The following is a 17,263-nucleotide window of genomic DNA, read 5'->3' as shown; positions in this document are numbered from 1 at the left end:
ATTAAAACCTCTGGTTGTAGTCCTAAAACAAACATTAACATTTGTTATCTTTGGAAAACAACTGGCTTTATCTGTAGATACAATAGTTTAAAATCTTTGATCTCACAATATTTCACACCCACACATATTTGTCTTCAACTGACCATGGCGTAAAAGTCGAAAACCCATTTGTAACATAATAAACATTGTGAAAAGGAAAAATCGCTGCTCACCATATAGAGGAAACGCTGAGTCGCAGACAGGCAGAACAAGAATATTGCTACACTTTTTAACTTTGGGCCAGAATCAGCAGTCACCTTTTGGCCGAAAGCTAAACTGCACTGGTTCTGTTGTGCCTGTCTGCGACTCAACGACCCCTCTATGTGGTGAGTAGCAACCTACCACTTTCCGAATATTATTGTTATTCCATATCGGGCTTCCCGTTGTTTGGTAATAATTATTGTAGAATAGAACATCAGTGTCTTGTGCTCTTCCATTCATGATGGGTATTTGATTATTAGTCAGACTTCCATATTCATCGTTCACTTTTGAGGCCACAAAATGTTTTTGTACTTGATAAAATGTAATCTGCTAGCTTGTTCTTCTGCTATACAGCAAAACACCCCCTGGTTTCGTGGTGTCGCCTAAACATATTTTCCCCCTGTTAAGGAGTACGCGTTCTTGCTTCATGCACACTTCGAAAGGGAGATGGATATTTCACTCCTTTCATTTTGACTGTTTTACGAATACTCACTCCATTCTGAACAAGTTTCATGTGTTCATTCATTGAATCTTTATAAAATGAGCCCATATTCTGAAGTCCTTTCACGATGATGCACCATTTCCCATTTCTCACAACTAAAAAAAAATACATCGAAAGTCACAATCTGACATAGTGTAAATGTATTTCAACTCAGTTTTTAGTCTTTTGCGGTAGACTGGAACGTTTTCCGGTGCTCCATTGATTCATGTTTCAGTGTGCCCCCTGTGCTTGGATGTTCCAAACTATGTTGTAACACAACAGCTATTCGAGAAAAATGTCTGTACTTACGCTAATGTTGTTCTGAAATATACACCGAAGAGCCAAAGAAACTGGTACATTTGCCTAATATAGCGTAGGGCCACCGCGAGCACGCAGAAGTGCCGCAACACGACGTGGCATGGACTCTACTAATGTCTGAAGTCGTGCTGGAGCGAATTGACACCATGAACCCTGGGGGGCTGTCCATAAATCCGTAAGAGTACGAGGGGGTGGAGATCTCTTCTGAACAGCTCGTTGCAAGGCATCCCACATATGCTCAATAATGTTCATGTCTGGGGAGTTTAGTGGCAAGCGGGAGTGTTTAAACTCAGAAGAGTGTTCCTGGAGCTACTCTGCAGCAATTCTGGACATGTGGGGTGTCGCATTGTCCTGCTTAAATTGCGCAAGTCCGTCGGAATGCACAATGGATATGAATGGATGCAGGTGATCAGACAGGATGCTTACGTACGTTTCACTTGTCAGAGTCGTATCTAGACGTATCACGGGTCTCATATCACTCCACTACACACGCCCCACACGATTATAGAGCCTCCACCAGCTTGAACAGCCCCCTGCTGACATGCAGGGTCCATGGATTCATGAGGTTGTCTCCAAACCTGTAGACGTCCATCCGCTCGATACGATTTGAAACATACCGAGCGAGGTGGCGCAGTGGTTAGCACACTGGACTCGCATTCGGGAGGACGACTGTTCAATCCCGTCTCCAGCCATCCTGATTTAGGTTTTCCGTGATTTCCCTAAATCGTTTCAGGCAAATGCCGGGATGGTTCCTTTGAAAGGGCACGGCCGATTTCCTTCCCAATCCTTCCCTAACCCGAGCTTGCGCTCCGTCTCTAATGACCTCGTTGTCGACGGGACGTTAAACACTAACCACCACCACCACAATTTGAAACCAGATTCGTCCGACCAGGTAACAGGATTCCAGTCATCAACAGTCCAATATCGGTGTTGACGGGTCCAGGTGAGTCATAAAGCTTTGTGTCGTACCGATATCAAGGGTATACAAGTAGACCTTACGCTCCGAAAGTCTACATCGATTATGGTTCATTCAATGATTCGCACACTGAAATGTGCAGAAATTTGCGGACGGGTCCCACTTCTGTCACGTTGAACGATTGTCTTCAGTCGTCATTGGTCCCGTTCTTGCATGATCTTTTTCCGGCCCCAGCGATGTCGTAGATTTGATGTTTTATCGGATTCCTGATATTCACAGTACACTCGTGAAATGGTCGCACGGAAAGATCCGCACTTCATCGCTACCTAGGAGATGCTGTGTCCCATTGCTCGTGCGCCGACTATAGCACCACGTTCAAACTCACTTAAGTCTTGATAACCTGCCATTGTAGCAGCAGTAACCAATCTAACAACTGCGCCAGACACTTGTTGTCTTATATAGGTGTTGCCGACTCCATCGCCGTGACCTGCCTGTTTACATATCTCTGTATTTAAACATGCATACCTATACTAGTTTCTATGGTACTTGATTCTAGATTCTCCATGTTGACTTCCCACCTGCACTGAGGAAAACGTCAAATTCTACAGAATTCCTCACGTATGAGTAAGACAAAGTATAGCCTTGCTGAAAGAATATGGGTTTACGAGAGACCACAGAAAACGTAAGATGTACACGGAAAATCAGTCGACTACACGGCGATCTCCCTTGTTTCTTGCTCTTTTATATTGATTAATATAAACGTTCCATAACCTTGGAGATTTGCTCCTCACTTTGCTCCTGCGGAACTAGATGTGTAAAATTAAAAAAATCTGCGACAAGCATTCTGCTTGGCCCGTACGACCATTTCACGAGCGTGCCGTGAATATCAGGAACCCGGTAAAACATCAAACCTCCGACATCGCTGCGGCCGGAAAAAGATCATGCAAAAACGGGATCAACGACGACTGGAAATAATCGTTCAAAGTGAGTGAAATGCAACCCTTCTCCGGCCCCTCGTACTCCTACGTATTTATGGATAGCCCTGCAGGATTCATGGTGTCAATTCCCTCCAGCTCTACTTCAGACATTAGTCAAGTCCACGCCATGTCGTGTTGCAGCACTTCTGCGTGCTCACGAGGGCCCTACATGATATTATGCAGGTGTACCAGTTTGTTTGGCTCTTCAGTGTATTAGCAGATTGTATGGGTAAAAATGTTCGTTGCCTACCCCCGTTCCCGCGATCTCAAGACTCTCTAAAAGCAATTTATACTTTGTTTTAATTGCATCCATTTTTAATCAATAATAAATCGTGTTTGTATAAAACCTTTGAATGTTATTTGTCAGCTGTAACAGCAGTATTCAGTAGTGTAATTGCATTATTATAAAAAAGATGCACTTCGAAAGTTCACATTCACATCATCAGACAAAACTCATACAAAAGTACCGAGTCTTGTATTAGTTTTCCCAGAAGATGGAAGCGTTACCTCCTGAAACGCCTATTGTGCTATAATAATTTTGTAATCTTTATTACTGAACATTGTAGGTGAAGTTGACAAATAAAAAGATTCACGAGTAGCGACAGATACACCAAAATCCGACAGTGATCCAAGAAGGTATTTTCCAGTCACATCGAACCAAAATATCTAAATATGGTAAAGTTCCAATAATAGGCCAAACAAGCTCAGTCATTTTTCAAAAAATGTAGGAACCACGTACACTGTTCTTACAAACATGTCGAGTCTATGAAACGTCTTAGTAGACTACTTTTTTGGCTTACTACTTTGTGTTATGTTTACATCTGGCGCGACTTGAAAACTGTTTGTACTCAGGTTTGAAAATGGTTTCCACAGAACGAAATTTACTGCCTGGTATGAAAAACACTGTGTGCAGTAACTGAAATTAATATGAAAAAAGTAAAAGATTAATGTTTTGTCGGAACTTCGAAATCTGATAATCGTTGTTGATTTATTCTGATTTATTTGTTTGTGTTAGCCCACTGCTTATTCAGAACATGACAGAGAGGCAACGAAATGTTCAATAATATTTATGAGATGTGTTAAAGCAGTAACTAGTGGCAGGTCAATGTTCGTTAAAATATAAATATTACAAGCATGTCTTTGTATTGAAGATAAGTTCGAATTATTTTCGTATATGATGCGAAGTAGCGAAACGTCTCGTGAAGAGATGTTGGTCTCGTGGGGCACGAGGTAGACTGACATTAAAAATGATTAGTGAAGTGCAAATTAAGAGCCGGTGCGATCCTCGGAGCCCCGACGCCATAGAGTCTGGCGGCCAAAAATAATTGATGCTGGCGATGCAGAAGGGCGAAGGAGATTCCGCAACGGCTACGGACTAATCCTATTAGGGTGGATCCGGCCTTATCGCCGTCAGACAGTCGGTCGGTCGTGACCTGCGGGGCTTCCCGGTAAGATGACTCCGAAGGACGGAGCGTATCACACCTAGACACGGAGCTATGGTACTCTCAAGTACCGCACATTCTTCTAAGTAAGAAATTCTCTTGACCTCTCTTTTTCTTCACCCATCTGGTAGTAGAATACGTATTTCCAAAAACACCCAAGGGTTTCCTATGTCTCGAACTTGCGGCGTAAACTCTCATTACCTGTTATAAATGGTTCGTTACCTAGGCTTTTTTTTAATATGGGTCACCATGAATTCTCCTCTCGTGGCAACCTCTTCATCTCAAAGCAGCACTTGCACTCAATGTCTTGGAAATATCCTACCTGCAGTTTTTACCCTCTACTCCCCCCTCTAGAAACACGTAAGCTATCCCCTGATGTTGTAACTCGCCCTGCCATGCTGTCCCCTCTTCAAATCAGCGTTATCCACTGTTGTTTTCTTCGTCGATTCTGCGGAGAACGTCCTCATTTTTTATCAGGTGGCAACACTGCGCCGACGCGGACTCTTCGAGTATTTGCTGCACTAAATAATTATAAAAAGCGTTGTTATTAAGCTACTTTTAAACGTTTACAGGTGTTATAAATATAATATAAGTGTTGTTAAATTATTGGAAGTGTTAGTGAAGTACAAAATAAGATTAAACGGGGTAAGAAGCGTATTTTTCTTCTCGCGCCTGTTTCACGAATCCTAGGCCTAATTTCACGCGCGCGAATTGTAAGTAAGCAGTGAATTAAACTTATAGGTAAACGTTTCCAGTTGGTATAAATATAAGTGTTGTTACATTAGCGCAAGTGTTAGTGAAGTGTTAAAGAAGATTAAACGGGGTAAGAAGTTTATTTTCCTTCTTGCCCCTATAGCACGGATTTTAGGCTTAATTTCACGCGCGCGTATCGTAAGTAAACAGTGACTTAAACTTACACATAATCACCAGTTCTTTTATTCAGTGCTCTTTCAATTTATTTATATCTGTCCTGAATAGTTTCTAGGGTCCTTTGTTTGTGTTTTTGTCAGTACTTAAATCAGTTTATACGATTTCTGTTTTTACCTTGAGTGAGAAGTGTGTGACATGCCGTAGGATCGTTAGTTCCGGGGTATGGTGTGATGGGTGCGGTAGTTTCTTTCATTGGGGCGAATGTAGTGGCGTGGGAAATGGGGACATAAATGAGGCTCACCAGTGGTATTGTAGGATGTGCAGTAGAGATAGGAAAATACTGGAACAGGAAGGGAAAATTGCAGCTCTACAAGCTGACCTAGACAAGGCAAGGGAGGATCTGGACAGGTTAAAGAGGGAGAAGGGCGAACAGATGTGCGAAGTGGCAACAGACAACAGGGGGAACAGGCAAAGGAGAGCATCAGACAGCTTTGTCATAAATCTTAAAAGTAGATTTGACCTGTTGCCTCAGTCAGAATCGGATGAGCCTCATGTAGCTGAAGCTGCAGAAAGGGCACAACAAGCTTTCAAGGACTTGAAAAAGGTAGGGAAATTTGTAAAGAGAAAGTTCTGTTGTTAGGTAGTTCCCATGGTAGAGGTGTTGGCCAACTACTGCAGGAAAATCTAAGTCCAGAGTACCAGGTCACAAGCTTTTTCAAGCCTAGTGCAGATCTGGGTCACGTAACAGAGGATTTAGGTTCTTTATGCAAGAATTTCACAAATGAGGATGCCGTGATTATAGTGGGTGGTCCGGGAAATAGCATTGACAGAAACTCTGAATATTCCATAGAGAGTGACCTGGTGAAGATAGCATCAGCAGCGAATCATATCAGTGTGGGATTTGTGTCTGTGTTGAGACACCATGATTGGCCTCATTTGAACTCTTCTGTCGGCAGGGTGAACTTGGAGTTGGAGTGGCTGCTTAGGACGGATATAGGGTCCAATATTGGTTTGATTCCTGTGGATGCTATCGATCGGTGGGACTACACTATGCATGGCCTTCACCTCAATAGGAAAGGGAAGGGAAAACTGTCTGGGTTGATTGCAGAAAACTTAAGGGGGGACACCGTCACAAGTGGTAAAATACCAGTGGTCACAGGTGTCAGAGGGATGCCTGTTTTAGGACAGGGAAGGGGGGAAAGAAAACGAGTTTTAAGAGAGATTGGCAGACACACTCAGTTTGAGAAAACAGATGAACAGGAGTCAGATTTTAGCATACAGCCACCATTTAAACAATGTTTAACAGAAAGTAATCAGAAACTGCCAGTTCATCTTTGCCAAAGCAGTTGTAAACCCATTAGTATGCAGTATCAGTTATCTTTATTACACCAGAACATTCCGGGACTCAGAAATGAAGTTGATGAACTACTTATTTATATTGATGAAATGAATTCATCTAACCAAACTGACATAATCAGCCTCTCGGAACATCAAGTGACCACTGGTATAGATATGTTAGACATTTCAGGATTTAAGCTAGCTTCCTACTTCTGCAGAATAGATATGGATGGAGGAGGAGTTGCCACTTTTATTAAAAACTGCCATAAATTCAAGAACATTGACATTAATAAATTCTGTTTAGAGCAACATCTAGAAGCATGTGCAACAGAAGTAGAGTTCCATAACGGATACTATATAATAGTAACTATTTACCGAGCACCTGCAGGAAATTATAATCTATTCATAAATCATCTAGAAGCTCTTTTGGGTCATTTAACAGGAAGAAACAAAGAAATTTTGATTGCTGGTGACTTTAATACAGATTTTCTAATGCAATCTTCCAGTAAACATTTAATGCAGTTAGTAATGTTGTCTTTCAGTCTAACTCACACTGTAAACTTTCCAACTAGGATCACTAAATCCTCATGGACAGCCATTGATAACATTTTTATAGACAAATCAAAGGAACAAAATCATATCATAAAACCTGTAATAAATGGACTATCAGATCATGACATGCAGATCCTTGTTTTAGATGAAAATTTTAAGCAGATTATCAAGACTGCTAAATCTGGGTACAGAAGAGTAGTCAATCAACCAAAAATTGAGTGTTTTAGAAAACTGCTCAAAGATATGAACTGGAAGGCTGTACATAGTGCTCATGACATGAAGGAAAAATATAACACATTCATGAACAATGTCAGTACCATGTTTGAAAACTGTTTTCCTCTAAAAGTTACTCAAATTAAACAGAAGTCTATAATAAAACCATGGATTACACAAGGAATAAAAATTTCCTGTAAGACAAAAAGGAAAATATATCTGTCGACCAAGAATAGCTCCAATGCTGACGATTTTGCTAAACACAAGGATTACTGTAAAATATTTAAAAAAGTAATTCAGACATCTAAACAAATGCACTACGAGAAGAAGATAGCAATGTCAGGGAATAAAATAAAAACAACATGGGATATAGTGAAAGAGGAGAAAGGAACAGGAGCAAATAGCACTAAGGGTAGATGACACATTAGTAACTGATGGGCATAGTGTGGCAAATCTATTTAACAAGTACTTTATATCCGTTACTGATAGAATTGGATTGTCAGGATCACTAAATAATGCCCTTGAATACCTGAAACTAGCCTTTACAAATAGCTTCAGGTACATGAATCTGTCACTCACTTCACCAAAAGAAATAACTTCCATAATAAAATCTTTAAAGACAAAGCATTCTAGTGGTTATGATGAAATATCAACAAAGTTAATTAAGGCATGTTCTTATGAGTTTAGTACAATTCTAAGTTACTTGTGTAACCAGTCAACTGGGACATTTCTTGACTGGCTAAAATATGCAGATGTTAAGCCTCTATTCAAGAAAGGGGTTAAAGAGATACCATCAAACTACAGACCGATTTCACTTTTGCCAGCATTCTCAAAAATTTTAGAAAAAGTAATGTACAGGCTGCTTCTCAACCACCTGACCACAAATAACATATTATCAAGAACACAGTTTGGATTTCTGAAAGGTTCTGATGTCGAGAAGGCTATTTACACCCACAGTGAAAATGTACTTAATTCATTAAATAACAAGTTATAAGCAGCAGGTATTTTCTGTGATTTGTCAAAGGCATTCGATTGTGTGAACCACAACATCCTTTTAAATAAATTAGAATTCTGTGGTGTCACGGGCAGTGTTGTAGAATGGTTCAAGTCATACCTCACTAACAGAAAACAAAGGGTTTGAGTGCAAGGGACTAGTGAATTAAGTCATCAGTCATCATCAGAATGGGAAGAAATTACATGTGGTGTCCCACAAGGATCCATCTTAGGGCCACTGCTTTTTTGTGTGTACTTTAATGATCTCTCATCAGTTACACTGCCAGAAGCAGAGTTCGTTTTGTTTGCAGATGACACAAGTATTGCAATAAATAGCATGTCGAGTGTAGTTCTAGAAAGATCTACTAATGATATTTTCATGGATATTAATAAATGGTTTAAAGCCAACTCACTGAGATTAAACTTCCCCACTATATGCAATTCAGAACCTGTAAGAGGTTTCCACCCAGCATATGCATAAAGTATGAAGAAGATTAGATAGAAGAGGTCGACAGCCTTAAATTCCTGGGATTACAACTTGATAATAAATTCTGTTGGGAGGAGCACACCACAGAACTGCAGAAACGCCTTAACAAATCTGTATTTTCAATTCGAGTGTTAGCAGACATAGGCGACATAAAAATGAAGAAGCTTGCATACTTTGCCTACTTTCATTCCATAATGTCATATGGTATAATATTTTGGGGTAACTCTTCAAGTAAAACAAAAGTTTTCAGAGTCCAAAAGCGTGTAATACCTATTATTTGTGGAGTAAATTCACGGACGTCCTGTAGAAACCTGTTCATAGAACTGGGTGTACTAACTACTGCCTCTCAGTATATTTACACCTTAATGAAATTTGTCCTAAATAATATATCTCTTTTTCCAACAAACAGCTCAGTTCATACATACAATACCAGGAACAAAAATTATCTGCACAAGGACTTAAAAGCACTTACTTTAGTTCAAAAAGGGGTCCACTACTCAGGGACACTCATCTTCAATAATTTGCCAGTAAACGTAAAAAATTTAGTTACAAATAAAGATCAGTTTAAAAGGAGCCTGAAAGACTTAATAGTGGCCAACTCCTTCTACTCCATTAATGATTTTTTAATAGAAACAAATAATGTATTGTGTATATTCATACTATTAGTATTGTTATTTAAGCCTAAAAAAATTGATATGTTCCACATCCACGAGGATCTCCTCAGCACGGATCTATGGAACGAAAAACTAATCTAATCTAATCATCTATCTTATCAGTCTATCTAACTTTCAGTAGCTTTCTATAACAGCATATTTAAAACTGTAGGTTTTCTCACAGTACATGATTTGCTACCGTACAATTCTGTGCTGTGTCGATAATACAACACACAAATGGACTACAGTAGCTGTCATTTTTCCTTTATTGTTATTTCATCATTAGCATTGCTCAGGGAAGACAATGTATGTGGTGACGTATGGGAGGGAAGTAGGTTTCGTTAAGGTCGATCTTTGTTTGCTTAAGGCGCGTGCCTATGGAATTCCTTACAGTTGTGGAATGTCATGCATTTCTCAGATTATCAGAAAGATGGAGTATCAGTGTACTGAATATATGCGTCACACACGCAAATCAGCTATTGCAGAAAGTTGTCTCGGCACGGGTCATCCTCTGAAATATAACGACTCGGAGATTCTGCCATGCACTTCATGTTACTGGGATAGTGTTATTAAGGAAGCAGTTGAGACTAAAGTAGCAAGTAACCATGTAAATAGGGATGGAGGTTTTCGCTTAAACTCTGCGTGGGATCCTGCTCTTTCCCTCGTCAAAAAACAATGAGACAGAGTCAACGATACTTCACACATTGCCCGCTTGCCCAGCACTTAATTGCTGTAGTTTTGCCCCGAAAATGAAAGGATGGTCACCTGTCGAAATTTCGGTGGTTGTCGACGACATCATCCGTGCTTTCCCGTTAGCTACTTCAACGATTATGAAATGGTTTCTAAATGGCTGGCGTTAGGAATAAACTTTTTATGATAGTTTAGTTGACCGAGCACATTCACCTGCTTCTTTATCTGTGAGAGGTGGAAGTTTTGAATAGCCTCTACACTTGTGGATTTCATGCCTGCTGCGCTGAAGATATGACCTACATATGTGCCAGCAAAAAAATTCTCCTTGTTTCGTTTTAGGTTTACGCTTTCGAGAACATGAAAGAGCGCTTCCAGATTACGCAAGAAATCCGTCGCATCCGTCTCCATGAGGACGATCTCTTGCAGATAATTGGTAGTTCCAGGGACGCCAGTTGTTTAGTGTTACGTGAACCGTAGAAAACAGCAGGTGCGGTGCAGATCCCGAAAAATGAATGGTTGCATCTAAGTAAGCGAAACTGTTGCGAGTTGATCACTAAAAGTTGTTTTGACTGTTCACCCGAGAATAACTGGAGGTAAGCTTCCTTGAGATCGACTTTTACAAAAAATATGAACCTAGCTAGCTTGGTCGTAATATCCTCCATTTTGGGAACTGGATAGATACCCACGATCATTTGTGGATTGATTGTGGACTTGAAATCATGACGGATGCAGAGAGAGCCATCCGGATTTTCTAGTTGCACACTAGGTGTAGACCATTGGCTATTGGTGAGCGGGATGATCACACCTTCGTCCTGTAAGCGCTGCAATTCTAAGCGAAGTCGAAGATGGTCCTTAAAGGCAAAGGCTGCTTTTCTTGCATGGCAAAATTTAGGTTCTGCTGAAGACTTCAGCATAATATATGCGTCATTGTCCCTGGCACAAGTTGTTTCGTCATCAAAGATAGATGAGAATTTCCGTAAGATATCCATAATGTGCGTTTCAGGTACAGATGTCCACATTTGCCTGGCTAAATCGTGCACTTCCAGACCAACTTGGTGAACATACCGAGACACAGAATGTTACTAGCATCTTGCGATTTGACCGCCAGCAACCATGCTGCGTGGTTTATTCAAATTCTTACTCAATTTCGATAGGACACTCGCTCGCTGAAAGTACCAAAAGCATATCCCACACTAATAAATCCGCTTATGATCGGTTATACTTAGCACCTGCGGAAAAATGCTCCTGTTGGAGCACAAAAAAATGCGAATATGTTTTTGTTTATTTAAAAGACACTGACTGAAAACTGTGGTACCAGATGCTCTTTTTCTTTGTAACTCACCTCAAACTCCCACAAGCTCCCCTAGCTGTAACTCACTCGCACCCACTACTTCATCGCAGTAAATCGCTCATACCCACACACTGGACTCGCACTCGTGAGGACGACGGTTCATTCCCGCGTCCGGCCATCCTGATTTAGGTTTTCCGTGATTTCCCTGAATAGCTCCAGGCAAATGCCAGGATGATTCCTTTGAAAGGGCACGCCCGACTTCCATCCCTGTCCTCCCTAATCCGATGAGACCGATGACCTTGCTGTCTGGTCTCCTCCCCAAAACAGCCCAACCCCAACCCGCTCATACCCCTCCACTCCCAGCCACCCTTTCTCATTTATTGAGTTCACATTATTGTCATCTTTTCCTTTTGTTTCTTTGTTATTGTCTCCTCTGTCCCCTTCATTCTGTCCTAATATTAGAGTCTCCTCTCTCATTGCCTCCCTCTTGTTTTCTCTTACTGCTATATCGCATTCCTTCTTTCCTACAGCTGCTGTATCTTCTATTTATTCCCCCCCCCCCCCCACGCCGCCCCGTATCTGCCACTGACTCCTTCATTCTTCTTCTAGCACAGTTTTGTGACTATCAACTATGTTCTACTGCTACTGCCTCCTTCTCATTTCCTTACACTGTCATTGTCTCCTTCGTTCTTTCTGCATGGAAGAGCCAAAGAAATTGGTACAGCTGCCTAATATCGTGTAGGGCCCCCGAGGACGCAGAAGAGCAGCAACAAGACGTGCCATGCATTCGACTCAGGTCTGAAATAGTGCTGAAGGGAACTGACACCATAAACCCGTAAGAGTACGGGGGGGGGGGGGGGGGGACCTCTTCTGAACAGCACGTTGCAAGGCGTCCCTGATTTGCTCAATAATGTTCGTGTCTGGGGAATTTGGTGGCCAGATGAGTGTTCCTGCAGCCACTCTGTTGCAGTCCTGGACGTGTGGGGTGTCGCATTGTCCTGCTGGAATGCCCTAGTACGTCAGGAAGCGCAATGGAGATGAATGGAAGCAGGTGATCAGACAGGATGCTTACGAACGTGTCACCTGTCTGAGTATGTCTAGATGTATCAGGGGTCCCATATTACTCCAACTTCACACTCCCCACAGCGTTACAGAGCCTCCACCAGCATCAGCATGAACAGTCCCCTGCTGACATGCAAGGTCCATGAGGTTGTCTCCATACCCGTACACGTCCATCCGCTCGATACAATTTGAAACGAGGCTCGTCCGACCAGTTAAAATGTTTGCAGTCATCAACAGTCCAATGTCGTGCAGTCATCAAGGGTACACGAGTGGGCCTTCCGCTCCGAAAGCAAATATCGATGATGCTTCATTCAATGGTTCACGCGCTGACACCTGTTGATGGCTCAGCATTGAAATTTGCAGCAATTTGCGGAAGGGTCCCACTTCTGTCACGTTGAACGATTGTCTTCAGTCGTCGTTGGTCGCGTTCTTGCAGGATCTTTTTACGGCCGCAGCGATGTCGGAGATTTGATGTTTTATCAGATTCCTGATATTCACGGCACACTGGTGAAATGGTCGTACGGGAAAATTCATCGCTACCTCGGAGATGCTGCGTCCCATCGTTCGTGCGCTGATTAAAACACCACGCTCAAACTCACTTCAATCTTGATAACCTCCCATTGTAGCAGCTGTAACCGACCTAACAACTGCGCCAGACACTTGTTGTATATAGCCGTTTCTGATGGCAGCTGCGTTATCTGCCTGTTTACATATCTCTCTATTTGGATGTGCATTCCTATACCTGTTTCTTTGGCGCTTCAGTGTATTTTAGATGTGTCTACGTGGGCAAAGCCACGGGTAAAAAGCTCATCCTGCACTCCTGGAACGGTTTCAGTCAAATTTTGTGCACGTATTTGCTACGATCTGCTAAGAAATACTATAGGGGTAAGAACTACCAGCCTCCTACTGGGATGGTGGTCACAACAGGGAGAGAGAAGGGGGAGAAGGATATGGACAGACAGAGAGTGGGAAGTAGGAGAATGCCACAGATAGATGAGCGAGGAGGAGATGGACAGCGACGAAATGCGACGGAGTGGGTTCGTAATGCGTACCTGCTACATTAGAATCCGCCTTCGTTGATAGGCTTCTGAATGTCCATCCAATTTACTCTGTGTTGGTAGATACTAGCTCAGCCGATGTAGAGCAACGTTGAAGAAACGTGGATTAAATATCTACCAATCAAAGGCCGCATAACTCAAGCTTGGAGGCAGTATCTGTATGCTTGTAAAAATATCTGGCATTCGGGATTCTAAAGAAATTGGGCAAAAAGATTTAAAGTTCAATTAATTAGACTTTATTGTCTCTGAAACAAGTGGTAAATGGCCATCAAGTCCGTATTTCCTGATAAAATTATTATTGTTGCAACTCGATTAGACTTTTTGTAACAAGTTTTCACACGCAAAGACAGCCGTAAATCTGTTAGTCGGACCAGAAAAATTTACACGATATACGCAGTCACTGACTCGCAGCTATTCATGATTTACTGCATCAAGTCGTTCAGTGGTCTTCTCAAAAAGAAATGCCTGCCTAAATATTCCGAGATATTCACGAAACACGCCATGCGGAGCTGAAAGTACGACAAGAAAGTTCACATGCAAATAATCACCGAACTAAATTACCTAAGATTCTCAGATCTTCACTAAAATGTTCAGAACTCTAGTAGCTTCGTATTTAAGGAAACAAATCCGGAAGATCGAACGATGTCCCTCATCGTAGCAAAAATTTGTTTGATGTGGGTCCACACTGATCTGCATAGTAAGTGACCCCTAGAGACACAACGAACTGTAGCTCGAAGCACCAGCACTAAGCGCAGGAAATGCTTAATTCCTATTGGCTGACGATGTAGGCAGCCGAACAGAAAAGCTACAGCATTCTAATACTGGCAGTAATCCCTATCTCATACAACAGAATTACGGAAAGTGCTTTATACAAGAAGATCTGAATTCTCGAAACCAAATATAAGTTAAATAAAACCAAGTACAAATTACCCCCAGAAATGAAATACAAATTGATTTAACATCTAACTTTTCTTCTAGCTGCTTTCATATAGAAGCATGCACACTTAACATACGTCACATGGCTCATAATTGCACAAGAATTTTCTCACGCATACATTTTACATAGTTTTAATAAAATAAAATTCCACACTTTACGTATGTCCTCCATACACAGTCCCTCCACAACATCCACACAACAAAATATAGTTAAGTATTTAATGTGATTACTATTGCGTCATCAAAGTATTGCAACGAAAGCAAAGAAAATTACAAACAACTTCTATGAACTGAATCTTTTTGGTTATAGTTGCATATGAGATTATAAATGAATACATTACAACCTCTATCTCTGTTATTGTAGTACCAGAACGTTATTATGGTTTTAGGCAAAATTTTATATCCTCGAAAGTGTTGCGGATAATGAACAGAGATTTTTTAGTTTAGTTAATTCAAGACAAGTCTCTGTACGGAGTATGAAAACGACCGAATAAAATTTAATGTTATTTCTTTAGATTCAGTGGGAATGTGCATAACGAATCGATCGAATGCTAAGCCAGCTCAATGTCCCAGTGCTCAGCGTCAGCAGCGCGTACGTGAGAACAAGAAATCTGCTTTCCTTCCCAGCTGCATGGCAAAACACTTACTGCAAAGTATGAAGATTCGGAATAATCTATTGCCTTACAAAGAGAAGGAGGAAACAAACAGAAGAGGAGGAGATATAGGGAGAAAGGGCAGCGGAGGAGATACAGAGAGAGACAGGGGAGCGGAAGAGATGGACAGTGAAAGAAAAGAAGAGGAGATGGACAGAGGAAGGAGAGAGGAGGATATGGACAGAGAGAGTAGGGAGGAGGAGGTGATAGACACGGAGAGTGGGGAGAAGGGGATGCATAGAGAGAGCTGGCGGAGGAGATGGAGAGAGAGTGTGGGGAGGGGGCAGAAAGAGATGGAATTAGAGGGTGGAGGAGGAGATCGACAAAAGGGAAAGGAGCCGATGGACAGAGGGGGGAGAGGAAGATGGACAGAGAAAGGTGAATGGAACAGATGGACAGACAGAGGGGTGAAAGGAGATTGACAAAAGGGGGTTGGAGAAGGTTGACAGAGAGAGAGTCAGTAGAGGAGATGGCCAGAAAGTGGGGGGGGGGGGGCAAGGACTAAGAGGATGGAGAGAGGGAGAAGATGGACAAATTGGATATTGGAACAATACATACTTGGGCCGTGCTGTGTTCTCAGGTGGTTTTTTAGTAAAGCAATATCATCGACAAGCTATAAAGGCAATGCAGAAATATTTTAAAATACGCATATACTATATTAATGTTTTTCTCTACAGTCTGGGCATGTGCTGTGCCCATCCTGTTGAAAAAGAGTGGATAACTTAATAAGAGGGAATATTTACTTCGTTTCTTAGTCTGCTGTTCACATAAAAACTTATTTAATAATAACTTACTTTGCTTATATGAAATGACTACCTTCCTCTGGTGTGATCAGTAAACCCATTGCTATGGTTTCCTTATCTTGTTGGCCAATCTTTATAAATTATACAGAACTGGAGCAGCTTTTCATTAATTAAACATACAGTTACAGAATCAGCATTCCCTGAGCGCGCGGGAACTAGTAACTTGTAGCCTCCCCCTCACTTACCGACCTTAATGACAGTGAAATATTAAACCCCGTGTACCTAATGGAAATTTGGGAAAAAGCAATCGTCACCGAAGTTAATCTGTCGGTAAAGAGGGAGGAAAGGGTGACATCTAAATGAAAGGAAAAATGCAAATGAAATTGGTGGAAATTAATTTTGAGAAAATGGTAAAATTAATAAAGAAAGTAAATGTGCGGTCGTCACGTTAACAATTAATTGGCGTTAATTAGATATTTGAGATTTGGGGAAAATTACGGTCGCCAGTCCTATGGACAACTACTATAATAACTGAAAAAGAAAGGTTATTGCACTAATAATTAGCACGTGTTGTGTGAAAACTGAAAGTTTGTCAGAAGTAATAAATTTCGCTGCACTCTGACTTAATTTAGCAAAAGAATTAATAAAATCGGAAAACTGAAAGTTAATTTAGTGACTAAAATTAATAGTGAATTTTGTTTCTGAAGCACTACGAAATGCAATAATATAAGGTTAGTCTTGGGCTACCTCAACAATCATTTCAAAAGCTACTTGAATCTACGCAATTTAGAAATAAGAGATTTAACTTTGAACTTGAATTAAATGATTCTGGACAATTAACAATAGTATCATTTAGTACGTACCAAGCTGAGCTGCTGTCACAGGTAAGCTAAAATATGCTAACAAAACTTGCACTCTCAATTTGTGCTTGTGTAATCTAAATATTGTAGCCAGATATGAATACCTTAACTGAACTTTGAAATTAAAGCAGTGAAATGGAATGATATTACTTTAATGCTGGCGTCTGAATTTCAACGACACTCGGGTTCATTTCGGAAAAGGAAGGGACCCTGCTTGGTAATGCAATTGGGACAATGAGCAACAAAGGTTCATGCTAAGTTGCTGTAATTTTGTGATGGAACAGTTTTAAAAGCTGAGGTCTGCCATACAGTTCTAAAACTTTACGTGCTTCCAGTCTTCCTTGTTGGTTGATTGAAGGTTTGCAGTCGTCGGTCGAGCAGGTGACGACAGTCACTCATTGTCCGCCGTCGCTGTTGCAGAAGCTGGATGTTGCCACGCCTTCTTCTTGACACGGTCACCAGGCGAAACGGGCTCTTGATGTGCGCCAGC

The 17,263-nt window shown here is 41.3% G+C and overlaps 1 protein-coding gene across 1 annotated transcript in view; it reads left to right on the top strand.

Moving 5' to 3' along the window:
- Positions 1-17,263, top strand: part of LOC124795860 (protein nervous wreck) — a 737,145-nt gene that overhangs the window by 594,558 nt on the left and 125,324 nt on the right. The window lies entirely within an intron of this gene.

Source organism: Schistocerca piceifrons, chromosome 4 (genome assembly GCF_021461385.2).
Source record: "Schistocerca piceifrons isolate TAMUIC-IGC-003096 chromosome 4, iqSchPice1.1, whole genome shotgun sequence".
In the NCBI taxonomy this organism is placed as follows: Eukaryota; Metazoa; Arthropoda; class Insecta; order Orthoptera; family Acrididae; genus Schistocerca; species Schistocerca piceifrons.
Note: the sequence above shows the minus strand (reverse complement) of the source record. Positions and strands in the feature narration are given on the sequence as shown.